This window comes from Apodemus sylvaticus, chromosome X (genome assembly GCF_947179515.1).
Source record: "Apodemus sylvaticus chromosome X, mApoSyl1.1, whole genome shotgun sequence".
Classification (NCBI taxonomy): domain Eukaryota; kingdom Metazoa; phylum Chordata; class Mammalia; order Rodentia; family Muridae; genus Apodemus; species Apodemus sylvaticus.
The window spans coordinates 75144878-75153739 of record NC_067495.1 but is presented as its reverse complement, the minus strand read 5'-3'; the positions used below and the strand labels follow the sequence as shown (position 1 = coordinate 75153739).

Here is an 8862-nt window from a genome sequence, read left to right as displayed (position 1 = left end):
AGATGACATGATAGTCTACCTAAGTGACCCAAAAAACTCCACTAGAGAACTCCTACAGCTGATAAACGACTTCAGCAAAATGGCAGGTTATAAAATCAACTCATGCAAATCAGTGGCCTTCCTATACTCAAAGGATAAGCAGGCTGAGAAAGAAATTTGGGAAATGATACCCTTCACAATAGCCACAAACAGTATAAAGTCCCTTGGGGTGACTCTTACCAAACATGTGAAAGATCTGTATGACAAGAACTTCAAGACTATGAAGAAGGAAATGGAAGAAGACCTCAAAAAATGGAAAAACCTCCTATGCTCATGGATCAGCAGGATTAATACAGTTAAAATGGCCATTTTGCCTAAATCACTATACAGATTCAATGCAATACCCATCAAAATCCCAACTCAATTCTTCACAGAGTTAGAAAGAGCAATTTTCAAATTCATCTGGAACAACAAAAAACCCAGGATAGCTAAAACTATTCTCAGCAACAAAAGAAAATCTGGGGGAATCAGTATCCCTGACCTCAAGCAATACTACAGAGCAACAGTGTTAAAAACTGCATGGTATTGGTACAGTGACAGGCAGGAGGATCAATGGAACAGGATTGAAGATCCAGAAATGAACCCACACACCTATGGCCACTTGATCCTCGACAAAGGGGCTGAAAACATCCAATGGAAAAAAGATAGCCTTTTCAACAAATGGTGCTGGTTCAACTGGAGGCCAGCATGCAGAAGAATGCGAATTGATCCATCCTTGTCTCCTTGTACTAAGCTCAAATCCAAATGGATCAAGGACCTCCACATAAAGCCAGACACTCTGAAGCTAATAGAAAAGAAACTGGGGAAGACCCTTGAGGACATCGGTACAGGGAGAAAGTTTCTGAACAGAACACCAATAGTGTATGCTCTAAGAGCAAGAATTGACAAATGGGACCTCATAAAATTACAAAGTTTCTGTAAGGCAAAGGACACCATCAAGAGGACAAATCGGCAACCAACAAATTGGGAAAAGATCTTCACCAATCCTACATCAGATAGAGGGCTAATATCCAATATATATAAAGAACTCAAGAAGTTAGACTCCAGAAAACCAAACAACCCTATTAAAAAATGGGGTACAGAGTTAAACAAAGAATTCTCACCTGAAGAACTTCGGATGGCAGAGAAGCATCTTAAAAAATGCTCAACTTCATTAGTCATTAGGGAAATGCAAATCAAAACAACCCTGAGATTTCACCTTACACCAGTCAGAATGGCTAAGATTAAAAATTCAGGAGACAGCAGGTGTTGGAGAGGGTGTGGAAAAACAGGAACACTCCTCCACTGCTGGCTGGGTTGCAAATTGGTAAAACCACTCTGGAACCAGTCTGGCGGTTCCTCCGAAAACTGGGCACCTCACTTCCAGAAGATCCTGCTATACCACTCCTGGGCATATACCCAGAAGACTCCCCACCATGTAATAAGGATACATGTTCTAATATGTTCATAGCAGCCCTATTTATAATTGCCAGATGCTGGAAAGAACCCAGGTATCCCTCAACAGAAGAGTGGATGCAAGCAATGTGGTATATCTACACAATGGAGTACTATTCAACCATTAGAAACAATGAATTCATGAAATTCTTAGGCAAATGGATGGAGCTAGAGAATATCATACTAAGTGAGGTAACCCAGACTCAAAAGGTGAATCATGGTATGCACTCACTATTAAGTGGATTTAACCTAGAAAACTGGAATACCCAAAACATAATCCACACATCAAATGAGGTACAAGAAGAAAGGAGGAGTGGCCCCTGGTTCTGGAAAGACTCAGTGAAACAGTATTCAGCAAACCAGAACGGGGAAGTGGGAAGGGGTGGGTGGGAGGACAGGGGAAGAGAAGGGGGCTTACGGGACTTTCGGGGAGTGGGGGGCTAGAAAAGGGAAATCATTTGAAATGTAAATAAATTATATCGAATAAAAAAAATCAACACAAGCAAATCAGTGGCCTTCCTATACTCAAAGGATAAGCAGGCTGACAAAGAAATTAGGGAAATGACTCCCTTCACAATATCCACAAACAGTATAAAGGATCTTGCGGTGACTCTTACCAAACATGTGAAAGATCTATATGACAAGAACTTCAAGACTCTGAAGAAGAAAATGGAAGAAGACCTCAAAAAATGGGAAAACCTCTCATGCTCATGGATGGTAGAATCAATATAGTTAAAATGGCCATTTTGCCAAAAGCAATATACAGATTCAATGCAATACCCATCAAAATCCCCACTCAATTATTCACAGAGTTAGAAAGAGCAATTATCAAATTCATCTGGAATAATAAAAAACCTAGGATAGCTAAAACTATTCTCAGCAACAAAAGAAAGTCTGGGGGAATCAGTATCCCTGACCTCAAGCAATACTACAGAGCAATAGTGTTAAAAACTGCATGGTATTGGTACAGTGTCAGGCAGGAGGATCAATGGAACAGGATTGAAGATCCAGAAATGAACCCACACACCTATGGCCACTTGATCCTTGACAAAAAGGCTGAAAACATCCAATGGAAAAAAGATAGCCTTTTCAACAAATGGTGCTGGTTCAACTGGAGGTCAGCATGCAGAAGAATGCGAATTGATCCATCCTTGTCTCCTTGTACTAAGCTCAAATCCAAATGGATCAAGGACCTCCACATAAACCCAGACACTCTGAAGCTAATAGAAAAGAAACTGGGGAAGACCCTTGAGGACATTGGTACAGAGAGAAAGTTTCTGAACAGAACACCAATAGCATATGCTCTAAGATCAAGAATTGACAAATGGGATCTCATAAAATTACAAAGTTTCTGTAAGGCAAAGGAGACCATCAAGAGGACAAATCGTCAATCAACAAATTGGGAAAAGATCTTCACCAATCCCACATCAGATAGAGGGCTAATATCGAATATATATAAAGAATTCAAGAAGTTAGACTCCAGAAAACCAAACAACCCTATTAAAAAATGGGGTACAGAGTTAAACAAAGAATTCTCACCTGAAGAACTTCGGATGGCGGAGAAGCATCTTAAAAAATGCTCAACTTCATTAGTCATTAGGGAAATGCAAATCAAAACAACCCTGAGATTTCACCTTACACCAGTCAGAATGGCTAAGATTAAAAATTCAGGAGACAGCAGGTGTTGGAGAGGGTGTGGAGAAAGAGGAACACTCCTCCACTGCTGGTGGGGTTGCAAATTGGTAAAACCACTCTGGAAATCATTCTGTTGGTTCCTCTGAAATCTGGGTACCTCACTTCCAGAAGATCCTGCTATACCACTCCTGGGCATATACCCAGAATATTCCCCACCATTTAATAAGGATACATGCTCTACTATGTTCATAGCAGCCCTATTTATAACTGCCAGATGCTGGAAAGAACCCAGGTATCCCTCAACAGAAGAGTGGATGCAAACAATGTGGTATATCTACACAATGGAGTACTATTCAGCCATTAGAAACAATGAATTCATGAAATTCTTAGGCAAATGGATGGAGCTAGAGAACATCATACTAAGTGAGGTAACCCCGAATCAAAAGGTGAATCATGGTATGCACTCACTAATAAGTGGATATTAACCTAGAAAACTGGAATACCCAAAACATAATCCACACATCAAATGAGGTACAAGAAGAAAGGATGAGTGGCCCCTGGTTCTGGAAAGACTCAGTGAAGCAGTATTTGGCAAAACCAGAACGGGGAAGTGGGAAAGGGTGGGTGGGAGGACAGGGGAAGAGAAGGGGGCTTACGGGACTTTCGGGGATTGGGTGGCTAGAAAAGGGGAAATCATTTGAAATGTAAATAAAAAATATATCGAATAAACTCCCCCCCAAAAGAAAACAGAAATCTGTACAAATGTCATTACCCAGAAGTAGTTAGTCTTCACTGTGTTCAGGCATTTTCACAAGACTGCCTTGGTACAGGAAGTTAACATTATCTGTGTTTGCCAGGAGTAAATAAGGGATTGATCCCATCTTTATCTACATTACCTTTATTCTTGAGCTCAAGTGGCTAGAGGCTAGCACTTTGGCTACATCCTGTTTTTCACTAATATCTTTCTACTCAACGGTTTAGAGTTTTATGGATAATGTTAAAAATAAAAGGCTCTAATTTCTCATGAACACATAATTTCAGCTAAAAAAAAAAAAATAAAAAATCACAGCTTCTGCTGAGTCTGTGGAGTCAATTCAGTTGACCTTAATGGAAATCACAAGGTGTCTTCCATTCTATAGGAAAGTGTGGGCATTCAGGGCCACAATCTGGTTTTGGTTTAGCTGGGCCACATTGGCAAAGATTATATGAACCATTGAAATATGTATGTGGTATTTTTGTGGGTGCTGAGCATTTTCAACCACAGGAATTGCTAGAGTTCAGGAATCACATCACAAAGTGCACAAGCACCAATCTCAGTCAGACAGGGATAGATTATTGAGCATATGAAATATGACACAGTTATGATTTTATAGGGTTTCAAGGCCACAAACACCTGTGTCAAGTTATTTCACCAATCAAGATTTAAGGAGAAATGCTTTCCTTAGGATGATATCTCTTATGTACACTAATCCTGCTTCCATTTGTTAGGGTATTCAATTATGGTAAGGGATGTGCCTTTTCTAATATTCATACTCTAACTTGTCTACCAGAATAAGACTTGTCTAACATTCATGTCTAAACTCATCAAACAGGATGTCTGTTACCCATGTACATGATTTTCTGTCAGTATGGAACTATTATTCCAAATAGTTTCTTATATTGGTGAAAGTGTGCCAACCCCACTTATGTTGGGGTGCATCCCATGGGCAGTTTATACCATAAAGCTTAAGCATAGGTATAGGAAGTGCTGTTGAGCAGCTGGTTTGGTCCAATCTTACTGTTTGTCACAGTTCTAATAATTTCTATCATGACTGATTTCCAAGGGCATAACAGATTGGGACTTGCCTAACATTCATGTCTTAACTTGTCATGTCTTAACTGGTTTCCATAAATGTAGCAGAGTATGTACTTTATCTTGGCATTATAAAGTTTCCTAATAACACATAATCATAAAAGATTATTTTTTCAATACGGGCAGGCTAACCAGGTAAGTTACCTGGGCCTTGATATTCCATTTAGGCTTTCATATTTTACCTACATTCTAACATGAATAGTGTTAGTCTACTTCTTGGTCAAGGTGATGAGGTCACAGGTAGAACAGTGGGAGAACTCAAATATACCAACCAGACCCTCAGGATTGGAAATATCAGAGACATGGGAGACATTGTTCTAAAAGGAGGCTGCCCTTGGCCCCTTACTTGATATGGATTTGGTGTACTCCACCAGGATAGCTGCTGCCAACTTAGAGCAGGAGTTCCAGGCTCAGTACTCAATTTTATCATCTCCTTCCGAAATAGAGACTCTCTCTTCTGTATATACATATTTTACAGTGCGCAGATTCCTTGTGACAAGAGTACCCTCCTTTTGGTGACATATAAAGGTGCCTTCATCCCAATGTGGCTCCTCAAGTTTCTCATAGGTACATTTTTCATGTCTCGTCTATTATTGAGAATTATCAGCAAGAAAGAAGAAAGAACTCAGTGGGATCAAGAGCACATGAACGATTAACCCAATAATACTATTTAGGCAACTGGAATATTGTTTTTCTTAAATAGTTTTAAACCGTGATATGTATTTCAACAGTAAATCATATAAGTCACATAAATGTTTATGGATATTACTTTCTAGAAGACATAAAAATAAAATACTTGAATTTCTAAAAGTTTAATTCTTCTATGTTAGAATTTGCAATAAACAAGTATAATAATATTAAACAATTGCTGGCGAGGACAACATATTAACAAGTATATGCCTATATTAGATCTGATGCTTCTTATTTTGTAGCTCCATTGTGTGTTTGGAGATGACCAATGTGACAGATAATTATGGTGAGTTCTAAATACTGAGAATATGATGATGGGACTAATCTTTGTAGAATATGACATGGATCTTCCCAAATCCTTTTCTGCAACATAAAGACACAGTGAAAAGAAAGTTATCTGCAGTTTAGACCAAAGGTTCATACCAGACATTGAAACTGCTGGATCTTTGCTTTTGATTTATTCAGTATTTCCTCTCCAATATTTACAGAAATTAATGTTTCTTGTTTAAGCTACAAATTTATGTTATTGTGTTTTTGCAATGACAAAGCTTAAAGCTTACAATGACTTCATGAAATTCTTAGGCAAATGGGTGGAACTGGAAAATATCATGCTGAGTGAGGTAACCTAATCACAAAAGAACACACATGGTATGTACTCACTGATAAGTAGATATTAGTATCTTTTATATAAAAACGAGAAAAAGTAATTTTTCCATAGTATTTCTGACAAGAATTTAAAATGACTGAACTGATTCCTTTGATACTACTGAATATCAAAAAATGATGCATACCTTTAAAAACTGACATTGTATTTGAAAAAAGAAAGGATATAGTTTAGTGGAAAGAACATTTACTTTGAATGTACAAAATGAAATTTTTCATCTCCAGTCACATGAGCCTTAAATGTATACATGTATGGCCTCCGCACTTGAGAAGTGCAGTCAAGAAGATCAGGAATTCAAGAACATTCCAATCTATATAATATTTGATACCACCCTTGGATACATGATAAACTGTTTCTCAAATTAATTAGCATTTAAGAGAAATTTTCAACCATAAAGAAGATAACAAATGCAGAAAATATAAGTAGTGCTTGGATTCCGAAATGTCTTCCAAATTCCATGTGTTTGAACATTTGGCTCTCTAGTTGTTTGTATTGTAAATTTACTATGATTGTATTTAGTAAGCTACAAATTTGCTGCTCATCTTGCTGACTATTTGATTTCATTTTTAAAATTATACTATAAAGTTATATTTTGGAATTTAACTTTCTTCTTAACCAACTTTTAAATAACTGTCAAAACTTTAATACTCTCCTATTGATTTATCTGTTTTAAAAAGAATAACGAGGTGCATATTAGGGAGCGTGGAACAAGGATATAGAAGTAGGAATTGACATAATTATATTAAAACCTATAAAATAGGAGAAAAGTTAAAGGAACAATATTCCTTTCAGGAAAATGTACCATAGAGATACCTAACTATCAGCAATATGCCTTGCATTCTTTCAATTTTGTACAGAATCCGTAACATTTTTTCTCAAAGAAATACTTCACTGCATGATGTTGACTGCAGGACAATATCGAATCTCTAAGTTATTTAATAATCATATAAATATTATATGCTATAATATAAGGTAATGTCATTGGTCCAATGAGACAGCTAACAGAAATAGTTACAATGCTAAATGTAATATATAAAATTTTAAGATATAATTGAAGCAATTTTTCTAGGAATAATATATATTCTAATAAGATATATAAACATTATTACCCTGTTACATTGCATATTTTGAGAAATACTTCAAATTCTTACAATCAATTTAAAATATTATTCAAATTCCTTATGTATTGCCAACACAAAAGCATTTGCCTAATTAAAGCAACTTTAAAAGTAATCTAACAATTTCCTGAGGGACTTATTCTTTTCTTTTCCTTAAGCTTTTCACAAATTAACAACTTTTGAAATGAATATGTTATTATGCAACTAATTTTTTCCTAACAATAAGTATTAATTCATAAAACATTAGTCATACTAATTCAAATTTTAAATTAGTCTGTTTTATATTCATGTTTTCCACCATGCAGGCAAACTTTTTTTGCTCAAAGTAATCTTTGAAATGTTTATTAATAAGAACATTTAAAGAATTATGAAGTAATATCCTTAGCTGCATTCTTGGAAGCATCTAAATAAAGCATGACTTCAGCCCAAATAGTGCCTACATTGCCTGGGAAGCCTTCTTCCAGTAAGAGTAATCAATATTCATTATATTTATTTAACTTGTATATATTTCTTCTCTAAATTATGTTTCTTATGTTTTCCCTTATCTCTTTTCTTTTCCATTTTTATCCCTCTGCAAACATGGAACAATTACAAGTTCTATCCTCTTTTGTCCAGCTATACACCTAAACAAAACAACAAATAAATTTATATTGAAAGTATAATAGGTAAAAAGTTTAGTTTTAGGGGTACGGAGATGGCTCAATGATTGAGCATACTGACAGCTCCGTCAGAGGACCTGGATTCATTTTCCAGCACCCATATGACAGGTTACACTGTGTATAATGCCAATTCCAGGATCGCTGATGCATTCACACAGACAAACATGTTGGTAAAACTCCAATGAATATAAAATAAGCATATATTTAAGAAAAAATAATGAAACATTTTATTCTAGCTTAAGAATATAGGGAAGAATCACTAGAAGAGAACAGATTTGATAAAGGATCAGAAAAGTTAGATAGCTTCATTAGTTAGAGGTAAAAGAAATTAACTAGAATAATACCACACAGGCCTTAGTGACTGATACTGCACTCTTTTCTGGTATCTTTTGCATTCTTGTATGTTCAGAATGTGCACTACTTAGATGACTTCTTTACTATATGTCTGCAACCTGAATTGGGAGTACTTGAGTCAGCTGATGCCCCAAAGTTTCTGTCTGCCTGTCCTTGCCTCTGTCTCTTCTTCTCTCTGTTTCTCTCTCATGTTTCCATTAGATTATATAAAATCTGCATTGTATGTTTTTTACTCATGTTTGTATTCTCACTGGACTAAGTATATATAATTTATTGTAGATATTTCTTTAAGAGTGATTAGTTAAATTAACTAGTTATGTGTAAACAGAAAGGAAAGCAATAATCACAAAGCAATGCTTGGGTATCATTTCCACATAAGGAGTACTAATGAGCATGAGGTTTCACAAGGAAAAACAA

At 36.2% G+C, this 8862-nt stretch overlaps 1 pseudogene; it reads right to left on the bottom strand.

Annotated features, from left to right (window-relative positions):
• Window positions 1–4145: 4145 nt before the first annotated feature.
• On the bottom strand, window positions 4146–6457 carry LOC127674557 (rRNA 2'-O-methyltransferase fibrillarin-like; annotated as a pseudogene).
• Between the last annotated feature and the right edge of the window lie 2405 nt (window positions 6458–8862).